The sequence below is a fragment of the Adiantum capillus-veneris genome, chromosome 16 (assembly GCF_014529385.1).
Source record: "Adiantum capillus-veneris isolate H3 chromosome 16, ASM1452938v2, whole genome shotgun sequence".
NCBI classification, from domain to species: Eukaryota; Viridiplantae; Streptophyta; class Polypodiopsida; order Polypodiales; family Pteridaceae; genus Adiantum; species Adiantum capillus-veneris.
This window is the reverse complement of record NC_140946.1, coordinates 18,215,655-18,232,551: the sequence shown is the minus strand read 5'-3', so window position 1 is coordinate 18,232,551 and position 16,897 is coordinate 18,215,655. Positions and strand designations below refer to the sequence as shown.

At 41.4% G+C, this 16,897-nt stretch overlaps 1 pseudogene; it reads left to right on the top strand.

Moving 5' to 3' along the window:
• The first annotated feature begins 384 nt into the window (after positions 1-384).
• On the top strand, positions 385-1,648 carry LOC147438638 (uncharacterized; annotated as a pseudogene).
• Positions 1,649-16,897: the final 15,249 nt, after the last annotated feature.

The following is a 16,897-nucleotide window of genomic DNA, read 5'->3' as shown; positions in this document are numbered from 1 at the left end:
TTGAGCGTCATCAAGAAGAAATTTCGGAGGATCAGTTCCACCAGGGGGGAGTTATGGGAGTCAAGTTCCACTAGGAGTAAGTGCAGGAAGTTGAGTACCACCAGAATCAGGAATCAGATAAGTTTGCAGGATCAGAATTCAAATCAGAATGACTGTTGCAGAGTTTGAAGTCAAGTTGCGGAATCTGGAATTAGAAATGTTGCAAACGTGGAAGTCAGAAAGCATCGAAATTCCAAATCAAAGTTCTAGCGGATAAGCGCCATGGGGAGTCAAAAGAAGAAGAGAAAGAAATGCAAGGTATGCATGAGTCGGAAGCATGAAGTGGAGGATTTCCCATGTGCAATTGATGAGTGTTCATAGTGAGATGCATGTAGGAAGTGGTGTATGGTGGATTTGTGTTCAAAACTTCAAAAATTTAGCCGAAGAATGCATAAAGCATCAGTTGATGGGACACATGTAGCATGGGATAAGTTGGAAGATTTTGAGGATGACGTAGAGAGGGCATATGAGTGGTTGACTAATCATAAAGGAAAGAGGAGGACATCATGTTCCAGCAGGAAGGAGGTGAGAAAATTGCAAGAAGCATGTGAGAGATTGAGGGATGCATATGCGGCTGAGTTCGAAGATGAATTAAGTGATGATGATGACGGATGGGTTGGCTTGGAGACGGACATCCATCATGTGGGGATACCAAAGGTGGAGGAGAAGGAGGTGCAAAAGGAGGTTGGCCAAGAGAGCCTAATATTGCCCCTAGATACCCCTACCCTACCACTGGAGTGTGCTCATAGAGTGGAGACGGAATATCCATTGCTGATATTGATGTCGGTGTTGTCACTTGTCAATGAGATTTATTATTCAGAGGAGAAGCAAATCATACATATTGAGGATGTTGTTCACAGAAATCAAAGACCGTTTGAAGAGGCGGATAATGTGAGGAATGGACAGGTGGATAGTCGGATGAACGGAGAGGTGATGGATAGAGAGAGGAATGAAGAAGAAGAGGTGATTGATTTATTTTTGGATTCAATTGAGAATGTATGTAGGATTACAAATGAAGAGTCAAAGCAGGAAGAAGTCTCAAAAATCAGATGTACTCGAGAGGAATTTGCAGCAACAACAATGAACAACTCAGTTTCAGAGGAATTGTCACCATGAAGATCCACTGATGGAAATATGCAGTTAGCAAATCTTGTGGAAAAATTATCCCAACAATGTACACAGCAGTTTCGATCAGAAAATCAATGGGTTGTAGCTCAGCAAATGCAAGTGTGAAGTAGGAAAGAGGACCATGTGGAGGATCAACAATATCAACAGGATAAAAGGCAGCAAGGTAAGGAGGAGCAACATGAGGTCAGGGAACAGAGCCGGGCAGAAACCCTGGTTACCTCTATCCTACCACGGAAGTGTGTCCATGAAGCACAGGAGGATTATTCCTTTTTGGCTGATCGAAGTGTCATGCTCATTGGGAATTCACATACATTTGAAGAGGACAGTTGTCAGCAGCAAATGGAGGATGTGCATGCTAATGCGGATATCATGGCGGAATTTTGTCATTTCAAGCGGACTTCAAAGAAAATGTCAAAAGAGGATGTCAAAAGAGTCAAGCAACAATTGCAGCAGCAAGGACCAGAAGATGACAGCAGCATAATGGAGGAGATTGAGGATGATAATATTCATATTGGAAGTTGGAGGTGGCATTCCATATTGCAGCAGTTTCATATAGATGGATATGAAGAGATATTGAGGACAAATTTTCAGTTGATAAAGCAAGTCAAATTTTGGAAGATGCCGAATGTGATTCAGACTCAAATTCAGATTTTAATTCAGAGTCAATCTCAATTTTGGATTTGGATTCAACTGCAATTTTGGATGCAAAGATCAATTCAGATGCAAATTTTACTGGGAGCCGTGGAAAGCTTGATGAAGAGGTATGACAATCAGTGTCACAAGGAGGATGACATCGATACTTAGTGGGGATTAACAACATCATTTTCTTCTTGGATTGGACAAAATCAGAACAAATATGTAGGAGTTGATAGGGCACTGTTGTATAAGGGATATGAAGAGAAGTATCCCAAGTGTCAGATTTTGGTTCAGATTCATATTCCAAGTGAGATTCAGATTCAGATTGGAATTCAGATTCATGCGAAAATGCAAATGCAAATTCAAATATTAAAAGTTCTTGAAATTTCACAGTGGATGTTGCTGAAGGCTAAAGATATTGCAGCAAATGATGAAGTCATCTTTGGAAATGCAGATGGAGCTGAATTTTATCATGGCAATTGTCAAGCCATTTGTCAATTTGGGAGTCAAGCAGATGATGTAAATGTGGAAGTAGAGGATGTTTAGCAAAATGTAGATTTAATGTCAAAGTATGTTCAACATGTAAAGGGATCTGGAATTCGGAATTCGAATGGCGGACTGGATGTTGGAATTCAGACTGTGGGATTGGAAGTCCAGAAAGAGGAAAATCGGAGGAATGGAATTGGGCAAAAGGGTCAAGGGGTACTCATTAGTGGGGGTACTCACTTTAAGGCTAAAAACTCGCTCAGTGCTGATGTGACTCATTTAAGGACGAATATTTTTTGGGCAAATCCTGCATGGCGTGCCCGAACCGAGGAGAAAATTCATCATCATAAGAGTAAGGTGGTGAGAGGAGTTGAGGATCACATCCAAGTGTGTGAACGTCGCAGTTTAGTGATTGTTAAGTCGGGGAAGAAGGGCGAAATGTTTTCTAAGAATATTAAGGGAAAGCTGATGGCGGGTATGCAAGATGATGCGTCAGAAGCGATGTCGAACACCAGGTCGATGAAGATGGCGATGGAGGAGTTATTCAAAGCGCGGCAACGGGAAGAGCACATCGAGGTGGAAAGCGATGAGGCTGAGTCTGAGTGATCAGGGCAGTGTGGAGATGGCGGTGGTAGCGCTTGACCCTAATGAGGCAAAAACCCAGGTATGGCTCAAGCGTATAGGTCTTTATGAATTTGCATGTCTACCTTGGGATACATGGGTAGAGAATGAATTCGCTGAGAAGCAGTGGAATATGATTAAAGAAAGTGATGGAATGATTACAGCGGATGTTTGCTTGACACCAAAGTTGGTGTACAAAGTCTTCAAAGTTCCCTGTCTAACTATGCCGGCTAAGACGAGGAAGTTGACCGATTCCCAGATGAAGGGGAAATTTGGAAATCCGGTAGGGACGAAAGCATACTACATGGTGAAGAATGCGGGTGGAAACGAAGCCTCAAATTTGTTTTGGTATTTGGAAAAGTTAACTGGAAAAAGAGACCGACGTCGGACACCAGCAGTGGGCAGAGTAGCACCTTATTTGCCTGCAATTTTCGAGTATGTTCTGAAGGCTCCGACGGTATCAACAGGTTTGAAGACACCAGTGGCAGATGTGGAAAAAGAAGAGGGAACAGTATGTGGAAGTAAGAGAAGGAAGTTGTTGTTGGGCTCTCCAATAGTTGAAAAAGGTAAATCACCTTTCAAAGTCTCTTGGAAGGGTTTGGAAGAGTCGGAATCAAAGCTGAATAGTTTCACAATGGAATCAGAATCAAAGAAATCGGAGTCCAAAGGCAAAAAGGTAACGTTGTTTATGAAAGGAATGGGTGGAGCTGTGGAGAAGACTGCTCTGGAAAGTTTGAAAGTTAAAGCAGGGAGCGGTGACAGTATGAGAATAGGGGAATTTTTTCTGTGGAAGAGGCAGCTAACAGTTTGACTCAACTGAATGAGTTTATGCAGAATCAAGATGCAGCTCTTAGGGTGATGGAAGCTGAAAAGATGGAACATAAATGCAGTGCTATCCCAGAATGGGAAATGTAGAAAGTTCGGATGCAGTTGTTTCAGGAGAGGTTGGATAAAGAAAGACTGCAGGAAGAAGTTAAACGGGTTACAGGAGAGGCTATGGCGAGAAATGATGAAGTTCTGAGTGTAGCTAAGGATTTTACTAGATGGACAGACGGACTAAAAGTTGCAGTGGATGAACAATTCAAAGAACTGGGGGACAAGGTGGCTGAGTTGACCACCGAGAATATTTTCCTGATTAATAGATTAACTCCATTGATGGATACGGAGAAGGCCGCATTGCAGAACCAGGGAATGACAAGTATCTTGGTTGCAGATTCGGATGCGGATGTTCTGAAGCAGGAAGTGCTAGAGTATACACAAGAGATGTGGAATAAAGCTACTAGGCTTTGGAGGGAGCACATGGAGGTGTCGACGGACAGATTCAAAAATTGGTTTCAGCTAGCTGGAAAGGAGAGCATTAGGAGGGAGAATGAGGAATTGAAGGTGAAGAATGAGAAATTAGTGGCAGAGATGTAGGAGTTGAAGGAAAAAAGTAAGGAGATTGAAGTGAATGCAGGGGGTCTGAGTAAGTGGACGGCGGAGCTGAGCAGTGATGTTTTGGGACCAGATCGGATTGTAGCAGGAGGAGTGGATTAGGAAGTGGAAAAGCAGGTGGAAGCAAAAGTGAAAAAGCAGGCGGATTCGGATGTTGCAGCAGAAAAGGCAGATGCAGAAGGGGATGCTGGGGAGCAGGTTGTTTGCTCAAGGGATTGTGGGTCTAGGTCAGCTTGTGGCTCTAGCCATCGGGCTGTGCCAGGTGTTAAGCGTAGGAATTTTTGGATGTTTTACCTTAGTGGAAGTTGGAATGTTAACTTTTGTACTTTTAGGGTTCCAAGGGGTGTTCTTGGGAAAGGGCGTGGCCCATTAGTCTTTTTCGAAGTATGTAACTACCGATCAATATCTTCTTGGGAATGTGAAAGCGGAAGTTATGGCGGATTTAGTCTGTTGTCAGTTTATGTGTTCTGTTCCAGTTCCATTCTGATTTCTGTGTTTTGCCTATTCTGAATGTCTATGCCTTAAACACAATCAAAGAGCCAACCCAAAGAGCAGCAAGGATAGATAGAGAAGCAACGACATTCGAGCTCAAAAAATCAACGAATCAAAATCATCACCTAAACGAATCAAAAGTGGAAACCATCACCTAAAAGAATCAAAATCCGCTCCAAAAATCCCATGTACCACCAGCTTGATGACCCGTTGGTGGGATTGTAATACCTTTATGAAAAAGAAGAAAACCAAAGAGAGCAAGACAAGACACAGGAAGCTGAACCAATACCACCAAGAGACAAGCTTGTACAAGATCCATAAATAAAGGAGGAAATTCCACACGCTACTCCTCCAACTGAGCAACCTCAACAAGATACCAATGCTCACAATATGGAAAGTTTTGAAGAACAAACAAAGCTTCCAAAGATATCTGTATAAAAACCAATTGAAAGGCCAAGTGTAGAGCTCCCAACAGAGGACAAAAATATACCATCACATAAACATGAAGTAGCAGACAGTAATAAAGCTTCAAAGATAAAGATGAGTTTGCCAAGTATGCTCATGAAACGGTGGACAGGATGAAGGACGAGATTTATGATCAACATCAGTAGCTCCATCACCTTTGCAATGTCTAAAGCTCACAATCGCTAATCTAGAACTAAATGACTTGGTGTTGTTTTGGACATAGATACATACGATGTCTAGCTTGTATCTAAGATTGTTAAGTTGTCCGCTAATGGTTGTTTTGTATGTTCCATACACTTCATCAAGGACTAGGTTAGGTCACATTATTGTTATTATTACATAGAAATATGAGGGTTACACTCGTCAATCTAAGAGTGGAGAGATGCATACATATGCCCTCTTCATCTTAGCATGATGCGCATTAACCTTGTACTTTCTAATCTGTAGATATGCCATTTCATCACTAGATGACTTAGTATTGTCTTGAATGTAGATACATATGATGTTTGGCCTAAATTTGAGATTGTTAAGCTGTGCACTGATGGTTGTGTTGTGACTTCCACACACTTCATCAGGGATTAGATCAATTAAACTATCAATCAACATTACAACAACATCTAGGATTTGTGATGAGTGTACCTCACACAAGATGGGTTATTCACATGTATGCTCCTTCGACCGATTATGTGTAATGCTCTGCATTCCCCCCTGTGCACATAACAAGTTCCAATTCTTGTGATGAGCGTACCTCACACTTTTGGCATGTTCATCTCTCTCTCTCTCTCTCTCTCTCTCTCTCTCTCTCTCTCTCTCTCTCTCTCTCTCTCTCTCTCTCTCTCTCTCTCTCTCTCTCTCTCTTTGTGTGTGCTTTGTTTTTCCTTAAACTTTCAATTATTTATTGTATATTGTATGGTTTTCAATCATAACATAGTATTTTTGGCTACAAATTATGTCAGTGTTTATGGTTCACAAGCATGACATGATTTCAATAGTTTGCATTCATATCATAATGTTTATGCTTTAAAGTATTATCTTATAGATATGGCGGACACCAAGCTGACAAAACATCAGTGAAAGTTCATCTTTGAGTTTATAGTATGCCACTTTCATCACATGTCAGAGGCCGACCTTCATCGTTGCCTACACCCTTCAGCTCCAGAGCATTATTACTAGTTTATAGAGACTTTAACGAAGTTTGTATTTGAGTAGCTCCAGCTCATAGTTGCATCCATTGCTTTTGGAATATCTCTAATGACATCAGGTTCATTATTGTTCCTTATTTAACATGGTCAATCGGTCTATTGGGCAAATTGCAAAGAGTTTGGAGGAGCTAAAAAATCCTAAAATTACTACTTTGCCATGCATATCAACCCGCATACAACTTGTGCAACAGTTGTATACTAAGTTCCAAAGCAAAGAGAATCTGGAAAGATCAGCAAAACGTATGAGAGTGGAAGCCAGATCTTCTAGTGTTTTCAAAGATCCAAGAGCCACCACTAGAGTAGAGCCTGCTACTAGTATCGCTATCACTTTAGACCAGTCACAGCTCCCCCTTGTATTACATCTTTTGCCAGATATTGCAATCGTCAACATACATGCTCCATACTTGAGATAAGGAAGATGGACACACGTGAAGTGTGTAGGTGTCACCCATCCTGCATTTAAAGATCCATTGTATGCTGTGAAGATCTTCAAAGTCCACTTGCATGGACCCATAGTGGATCATCAAGTTAAAGATGAAGCCACAATTTTGGACATCGCTTATTGCGACATTAATTATCTACTTTCCATGGTTCGCTACATCGAGCGCCCAATGTTCATTTCACATTTTTGGAATGGCGGTCATGTAGAGTAGTAGATAAAAGAGTGCAATGCAAATGGCAATCAATTGGCCATTCGCAATTATGTAACCACTGAAGGAACAATAGCTATTCCAAAATAGCATTTTGTAGATAATTAGTGCTCTTCTTCAAACCCTGAAGTATCTACATGTGCATTACTACCTCCATAATGACCTGCACTCCCACAACATGATGCCCCATTTTGGGTAGAAGGGTGTCTATGCAGGCATTATGGATTGAGGATCATGCACAAAGATCAAAACAACAACCCACTTTCCTCCTCTCCATGACTTGGGTATCAAAAATAGAAAGCAAAGCAAGAATGGGGTACCCCAGAATGTATATATGCTAATCCTCCCCCCCCCCCTTCCAAAACTAAAGCCATGGATGTCTTCTCCATGTGCCATACTTGTAAACGGCTCTTAAAGTGCATGTCCATTGTTAAGATGTCAAGCTCAACATGTATGACTTGTGGATGACTACCACTGAAAATCATCAATGGAGTGCCATGGTGGATACACATATCTTTGCCAGCAATACTACAATTGTACTACACCGAGTTGGTCTACCTACCAAAGTGATGGCACACTTATCTACTCACTTCATTCACTAGCGGTTCATACTAGACCGTTATACTAGTTTTCCTTTTATGTTGTATTTTTCCTTCATGTTTTCTAGACCTCTTATCTTGAGTTAGTGAAGAAGAAGAATTACAGTCTTTTCCCTCCATCTTTGTGAGTGTGTGTGTGTGTGTGTGTGTGTGTGTGTGTGTGTGTGTGTGTGTGCGCGCGCGCGCTTGCAAGAGCTCAAGCTCTCTTCTTCTTATCTCTTCACATGGTATTAGAGCTTGGTTGTGTCTGAGGAGCTTGGAGTAGCAAGCAGGAGCAGTCTAGGAAGTGGCTTCGGTATTCCCGGGAGCCATTGTCAACGATTTTCGATTAAGGTGATTCCTTTTTTTTGAGTGTGTATTTTAGGGTTTTACATAGTTCTTTGAACTACATTTTTTCAATCACATTTCCCTTCACGATGCGTTGCAACCCTTGTTTTGGAGTTAGAGTGCGTTCTCATGTCGAAATGCTAAGGTTCGGGATTCTGTAGATCTGCATATAGGTGGTGCAAAAAGCTTTGCTTTGGCTGCAGTGTGCACAGATATTGTTTAGTACAGTGAAACATGTATATGTTTGTAGATTGTGGTTACAGGTGGTAACCCACTATTTTTAGCAAACTTCTTGGAGACCGTGTGAAGGGTTGGAAACATGTCATCCAACAATGATGGGCTTAACCAGATTGTCAGTGAGAAGTTGGACAAGAGCAACTTCCATGCTTGGAATTTCAAAATGACCAATTTCCTTATGAGAAAAGGTTATTGGGACTATATTGATGGAGAGCATGAGATAGCACCAATTTCCAAAGGAAGGTGCGAGTGTTGTGCAAATTAATACATTTAAAGATTGGAATCAGGGAGCTCGAAAGGTCATGTATTGGCTTTCTATCAGTGTACAAGACACTATGATTGGGCATATACAGGATGCTCAATCTCCTAAGGAGGCTTGGAACACTTTGTTGTCATTGGATGTGACCAACACAGAGGCAAGGAAGCTACATTTGAAGACTGAGCTGAATACTATTCAGACGAAAAACTAAATTATTTGCTAAAGATAAAGAACATATGTGAGTCACTTGCATCGATTGATGCTACAGTCAATGATGATGATAAAGTAGAAGTTTGTCTACAAGGTTTGGATCTTGAGTACGAATAGTTTAAAACTGGAATCCATCTTTGAGAGAACATTCCCTTGTTTATAGATTTGGTGTCCTTATTGATTGTGGAAGAGAAGGAACTTGAGGAAAACTTCTCTACGCAAGGTGGAAAAAAATCGGAATAGGTCCTTTTCAACAACAGAGAAAGAGGAAGAGGACGTGGTACAGGTCGTGGACGAGGCCAAGGAAGAGGCAACCACCAAGCACAACAACAGAACAACAATCAGGGTCAGAACATAAGTGGTGGTTGAGGAAACTTTTGAGGTAGGGGGAGTCCAAAAGGTCGTGGAAATGCACAACGCAACAATGCAGGTCAACACGGAAATGTAGTATGTGGGGTTGTGGAAGGCATGGTCACTTTGAACATGACTGTCCAGATAGGAGGCATCAAAACAATTATGCAACCACTAGCAGGAATGCAAATGAGCTCAAGAGGCTATTTGTGGTGTAGCACATGCTGAATACTATGTCTAAAAATGTGGCAAAATCTAGTGATAATGTCTGGTATGTGGATTTTGGTGCATAGAATGACATGGCCAATCATGGTGAATGGTTCAACAAAATGCAGACTTTACAAAGTCTTGGTTATATAGAAACTGGGAATGATATTGCACATCCTATGATGCATATAGAAATGTGCCATTGTCTATGACAGATGTAAACTGAAGCACTTGGATGATGTATTACATATACCCAACATTACAAAGAACCTGGCTTCTGTTGGAGAAATGGTTGAGCAGGGTTTGCAGGCCATGTTTAACTCTGATGATCTCTTTGTCGAAGAGCATAAGAAGAATGGAAGGTTGGTTGAGCAAGGGAAGAAAGTGGGAAAAATGTTTACTTTAGATGCCATTGTGCCCGAAATAAGTGCTACCATGTTTGCACAAGGTGCAGTGTTGTTCCAGATATAGAGATTTGGCACAAATGTATTGGTCATATAAATTTATAGAGGATAAAAATGATGCAGAGTCCAGAGATGGTTACAGGATACCTATGTTTAGAGTTTCTGAAATGCAAAAATTTTGTGAAGCTTGTCAATGAGGAAAGCATCCTTTCCTCATGATAAGAATGTAAGCAGGGATGGATTGGATTTAGTGCATACAAATGTATGGGGTCCGGCAAAGACTGCATCTATGGGTGGATGTACATACTATGTGAGTTTCATTGTAACCATACAAGGAAGGTATGAGTCTACTTCATGAAGCAAAAAAGCGAGGTGTCTATGGATTTTCAAATTTTCAAAGTTATGGTTGAAAAAAGACTGGGAAACATGTAAAGTGCCTGAGGTTAGATGGAGTGGGAGAATACTTCTCCAATGAATTCGATGGTTTTCTGAAAAAGCATAGAATTCAAAGGCATTTTTCATGCAGGTATACTCTGCAGCAAAATGGTGTTGCTGAGCGAAAGAACATGCACATTGCAAAAGTGGTTAGAGCATTGATGAATGAGAAGAACATGCCTCATTGTTATTGGGATGAGGCTGTTGCTACAAGTGTCTACAATATGAACATGATCCCTACTGCTAGAGTACATGATATGACACCTGAAGAGAAGTTCAATGATGAAAAACCGGATATATTAGATTTGAAAGTGTTCAAATGTATTGCTTATGTGCATGTGCCACATGAGCTAAGAAGTGAGCTTGATGTGAAAGAAGAAAAATATGTGTTCATTAGCTATTCCCTTTGAGAAGAAGGGTAAAAGTGTTACAATCCTGTCTCACAGGTAAAGTGAGGGTGAGCAAGGATGTCGTTTTGGCAAGTTGGTATGCTAATGTAAAAGATGATTTGGGGGCTAATGTAAGAGAGAATGTGGCTGCAAAAAATACAAGTCCACAATCACATGTTTGAGTGGGCCACAGAGGTCCACATGTGAGAATCCATGGAGTGAGTCATGCTAACTCTTCAAATGTATCAAGGAAAGGAAAGGAAACAGTTGATTCCCCTAAGTTGCCAAATTTGAGTGTTGGTTATTTTTGGAAGGGAAGATGGGAAGAACGGTTTCTTGCTTCCAATTCCCAATTTTGCTTGCATCTTTGCTTGTCAACCTTTCACCAAGTACTCACACACACCTAAACTATGACATCACGCACACACACACACACACACACACACAAGATAAAAAATGGACAAGGGAAGAGTGTAAGAGAGTGTAAGAGGGGTGTAAGAGATGTAGACATAATCATGGAGTACACAGAGAATCACAGCATAGCATAAGAGAGAGAAAAGAGGAAAATCAAGAGAATCTACACAAGAAAGGCTTTAAGATTGTGCCCCCAGACTCCACAGCACCTCTAGCACCTCTTGTGAAGTTTGATATTTGATATTTGATTTATTATTGGTGCCAAAAATTGGAGGCCCCTCTTTTACACTTTACTCCCACTTTAGTTATGAGTGGCACACTACTTATTGCATGACCCTCTTAGAGTTAGTTCTCACTGTCCTATTTACAAGCAGCCATAGTGGCTTATTGATAAAAGACATAAAATATTGTGCTAGAATAAAATGAGTGAGAGAATTATTATCTGTCGGTCCCTCCTCGTCAGCTCCCAGAGTTCCAATCTACAAACCATCATACACTCATTGTTAGTAAAATTCAAATAGACAGCACATAATTAACCATTAAGCCAACTATCCCAATTGCAATTAACCACATGCAACAGGAGGGTGCCCAGTCTTGTATAACAGTTATGATGATGACAATAGCAGTGGTTCTGAGCAGAGTTTGGATGAGGAGCTTGGCATACCCTCTGTGAAGACTCCAAGTGCAAGAAGAATGCAAGCAGGAAACAAGGCATCTAGAAGTGATCCTGGACCATGCAAAATAGAAAGAGCAAGAAATCGTGTGCAAAGATTGACTTATGAAAATTATGTGGCTCCTCATTGTGCATTTATGGAGAAGATTACAGAGGAAGTAGAACCCACATATTTTGAGGATGTTGTCAAGGATGAAAAATGGTGACAAGCTATGGATGAAGAGATGGTTGCACTTGATGCAAATGGAACATGGGAATTGGTGCCATTAACAAAAGGTAAAAAGGCAATTGGATGTAAGTGGGTTTACAAAAGAAATCATGAGGAGATGTTCAATCTCGTAGCCAAGATGGCTACCGTTCGTGTGTTTATTATAGTCGCTGCCACATTAAAATGGGTGTTGAAACAAATGGATGTAAAGAATGTATTTTTGAATGGAGACCAGGAGGAAACTGTGTATATGGAGCAGCCACAAGGTTGTGAAAATATGAGGCTACATGACCTTGTATGTAGGTTGAAGAAATCATTGTATGGGCTAAAGCAAGCACCTAAAGCTTGGTATGAGAGAATTATGGCATTCCACATTTCATTGGGATTTGAGATGTCTGATGCAAACCATTCATTGTATGTGCGAAAGAATGAGGCAGGAATTGTGGTAATATGCATCTCTGTGGATGATTTGATTGTTGGAGGTGATAATGTGGCTGAAGTAGAGGGCGTGCAGGCTCTACTTATGCAAGAGTTTGACATGAAATACTTGGGAGGCTTGCGGTATTTCTTGGGCATTGAAATTATTTGCACAGAAGAAGGTGTAAGGATATCACAAAGTCAATATGTCTTGGATATGTTGAAAAAGTGTGGTATGGATGATTGTAAGCCAAATGCAATGCCCTTAGATCAGATCTTGAAGTTGGGGAATAATGCAAGTCAAGTTTTTGAGAATGCTACCATGTACAGGAAGATTATGGGTAGCTTGATCTACTTGACTATCTCACATTCAGACTTGAGCTACACAATTTGATTGGTGAGTCAATTTATGCAGTCTCCCAAGAAACCACACTTGGATGCAGTGTGGTGCACTTTGCGCTATGTGAGTGCTACTTTGGATTATGCACTCTTTTATAGGGTTGATGTGGAGCTGCAACTCTATGGCTACACAAATGCGGATTGGGCTAGTAGTACATACAATCGTAGGTCTACCAATGGATTGATTTTCTCACTTGGGAGTTGTGCGCTCCTTGCCGCACTGTCGAAGCAAGGGACTTGCCGATACACCGTGTGCGAGCCACAAATGGCTCCAAGCACACAACAAGACTAATCTAGCAAGCTCAAAAGAGGGCAATGGTGTGTCACTCACCGCTCTATGCTCCTGCCGTGGAGGATTCCTCGTTGCGATGAAGAAGAAGCTGCAGTCGTGCCGCGCTCAACCGCTTCGCCGCCGTCGTGCCTTTGTAATGCTCGATCGCACACACACTCTCCCTCTCTCTCTCTCTCTCACACATACACACACACACACGAGGAGGTGAAGAATAAGATGGAGATGGAGATGGAGCAAGAGCACTCTTCTATTGCACAAATGAGAGAATACCTCAATTTTAGGTTTAGTTGGCTTTTATATGAGCTCACCCCATTCACACTTGGGCGCCCATGCTTAGCCAACTAAACCCTTGAATGTCCCAGTTAGAGTGCGCCTCTCATCGGCGATCACTCTTACCCTTTTCCTATTGGTCCGACAAGCCCGGTACCTGACTCTACCAAATACATAATACACGTCCGTCGTAGGTGATGGGGTGTCCGTGAGCCGTGAGGGTTAACATGCCCCCCTTCCTGATGTAGATTCCGTCCTCGGAAGCTATTGAGTTGAAGCTCGTTCGTCGAGGTGGAAGAGCATTTGAGATGAATGTCCTTTGCCTTCTTCACTCACTGCAAAATCAAACAACATTGGCACAGTAATTGCATTCTCATAAGTGATTAAAAAGCATATGCAGTTTTAGGTAGACAATTTGATTGGTAAAAGAATTTCAAACAATTTGTCAGCAATGAACATTAAATTGCAATGTAATCAAATGCATAAACAGATGTAAAGGTAAAAAATTAAACAAGTCAGGGATCGCTAATTTGACGGTCGAAAGGCCCTAGAGATCGAATATTAATACCATGGGTAAGCTTCTTAATTTTCTGTGGTCAATTAAGTTGTTTAATAGCGAGAGCCAAGTATTCATGTTCGAGGGCTGACTAGAGGCTATATCTAGAAGACCTTGTAGTTAAGCTACCATAAAAGGAATTTTTCATGAAATCATCGCCTTACTGATTACTTTTTCTTTGACCCCCCAAAGTCCTTTCACAGTGATTCAATTTTGATGTGTGTGCTTATTTTGTATGCCTTGGGTTTTTTGCTTTTCAAGGAAAAGCGCCCACATTGGGAACCTCTAGGGCTCTAGTACCATAGGCAATACATGTGAGTGAAGTACCAAATCAAGCTGAGATTTCTCTTCCAGCTTAAGATGATACAGTGTGGCACTTTGATTTTTTGTTTGTTCATTTTCAGCATTTTAATTTTGTAACTTTGGGGGGTCATATAACACTGATACACCTCCCCAAGCTCATCACACTAGTAAACTCCCTTTATAATACTTAAGCGAAAGGTCGATAGGGTCAAGCCCACTAAAAAGCCCTAGTACATTTCACACAATGCTGCCTAAATCGGATTAAGAACCTAAGTAACCATTGATTATTAGGAAGGCATTCCCCATGGTATTAAGAGAAGATTTCGAACACCTAACTTGGTCAAACTAGCTTATTCGGACTGCTTGATTTTTAAACTTAGACAAGTGATTATGACAAAAAATTACATTGAATTAAATGTTTGATACTAAGCAAATGCGGTGAATATTAGGCTACCAATCACAATTAAAGCTGACAATCATAGATGCAAAAAAGATAAGGGGCAATGCTAATGGACAAGAATCACCCGTTTGTGTCGATGGTTGCACTTGATTTGAAGAGTAAGTCGAGATAAAGATTCAATGAAGGTCCAAATCCTACCAATAGCAACACGCTCCTGTACACACTAGGAAACAAAAGGAATACCTCCAGGAGGCACATTAGTGGAAAAAGGTACCAACACTTATTGAACACAACAAAAAACATAAGGAACCCTAACCTAATTATTTGCACTCCTCCTAGAGAGTCAAGGGAATAGGATATTGTAGAGGTTGGGGGGAAACCCTAAGGCTAAACCCCTATCCTCGTCGTCGAGATAAACAAAGTCATCATCCATGAGACCATATGTGCCATCCGTGTAGTCGTGTAAATTTTCTTCTTCATCATAGGTGCCCATGTTTACTGAAAAGGTCACTAGACGCCTATAGTCATCTTGGTCAAAAGGGTAGGCTTGTGCAATGGGAGAAACGCTCTCTACTAAGTATGGATCAGACGTGGTCAAGAGACGTATCAAATTCCTCTCACATGCTAGCGTACCTATCAAATCCCATTCACATGCAAGCACTGGAAAGACCATGTGAAATATTTGTGAAAAGTAACAAGGGTACCTCTCACCCAAGGCAGGAGTGGATGACTCTAGCGTACTAGCCATATCTGTACACGCAAATAGATGATGGTTAGAGTGCAAATATTACAAGGGTCGTGTTCTTGTGCATAATTTGTTTTTATGATTTGTGTTATGGCTCTTGCTCTTTTACCTTTTTATCTTGTTTTTGTGAGTATAAGGCTTTATATATACATTCCCTAAGATCGGAGATTAAGAGGTCAGGGAGAAAGGTTGAGAGGGAAGCAAGTGAATGATGGCTGTCCACAAACACTCCCCCCTTCCTTGGGTAGATCATACCGTTTGAAATGATGTCATCACCCTTTGAAACCAATTGTTCCAGTTGGTAATAGGTGAGGATTTTTGCCATTAGTTTTCTATTACCCTAGGTGCCTCGTCAAGTTGCAAGGGTGGTAAGGTACTCTCCCAGGATCGAACTTGAAGTGGTTCATGAGGTGATTCTTGAATACTGGGAGGTGTGGATTCTTTTGTAGCTTCATGGAGGTCCATTACTATAGATGGAGGCTGTGTAGAAGCTTTTACCTCTATGGATGTATTACATGAGGAGCTAGAAGCTTCATGGAACTCCCCCCTTCCTGAGCTAGGTGGAATAAATTGGTTTTGCCTTGGAGCCCAAACTAGCTCTGGACTAGGTGTGTAGCATTCTGTGATATTTCCCTTCCCACGGTCTGCCATTGGCTTTAGCGTTACATTGTTTGACTCATATGGGTTTGTTGTCGATATGGAAGGACACATTTTACGTTTAGGTACCCAAATTTGCTCATTTCCATCATAGTAGCCTTGGGCTTCTAATAGTTGTTTTGGAATCCATCGTGATTTGGTCTTGACTCTCCTAGGGCGCGCTCTTGGTTTTCCCAGGAAATTTTTTCTTGGAATGGATGGGAGGGTTGAGGTAGTTGGAAGTAAGGCTTTGGGGACCCATTGATATGTACTCTTAGGTCGTGGATGAGTACTTGCAATATTACTGCTTGCTACAACTACAAGTGTTGAAGTGCTAGGTTCATGGGTAGCAGGCAAAGACGAGTTAACCACCTTGGCTTGTGAATGTTGGCTATCCTTCAACTTTGCTAGAGTTTGCAACGTAGGTGAATTTGCTTGAATGATAGGGGTAAGAGTTGGTGGTCGCATCGTGACACTAACAGTATCCCAATCAATAGTGCATTTGGTTGCCAACATCCACGTGCGTCCCAGGTTTAGGTTGCCTTCCATAGCTCCCGCGGGCATGACTAGAAACCTCTGCACTATGCTTCCATTGTCATAGACAACAGGGGTCTGAAGGACTCCAAGAATAGCAGTTTTCTTTTTATTAATGCCCTTGACTTGCATCGTACTCGGGGATAGGGTCGGTTTCCCTAATTGACACCAAACTCCATAGGATAACAAATTGTGTTTAGCTCCCGTATCTAATAAGGCATTGTATAGTACTTTCCCATAGGGGCTATTTAGCTCAATTGGGTATCGTAGGGGTGGCTCAGATTCTAATGAGTCGTCATCTGTGTCCTCGAAAAAAGCTTGCGTGATTCCCAGATTAGCCTCTCGTTGGCGTCTAAGACGTTGTTGTCGTTCTCGAGCCTCAACTCTTGCTTGGATTTTTTAAAGCTTTGCTTGTTCCTTGGCAGCCTTCTTTTGATGGATGGCTTGCAACTCTTCCTGGCTTAGAGGATCATAATATA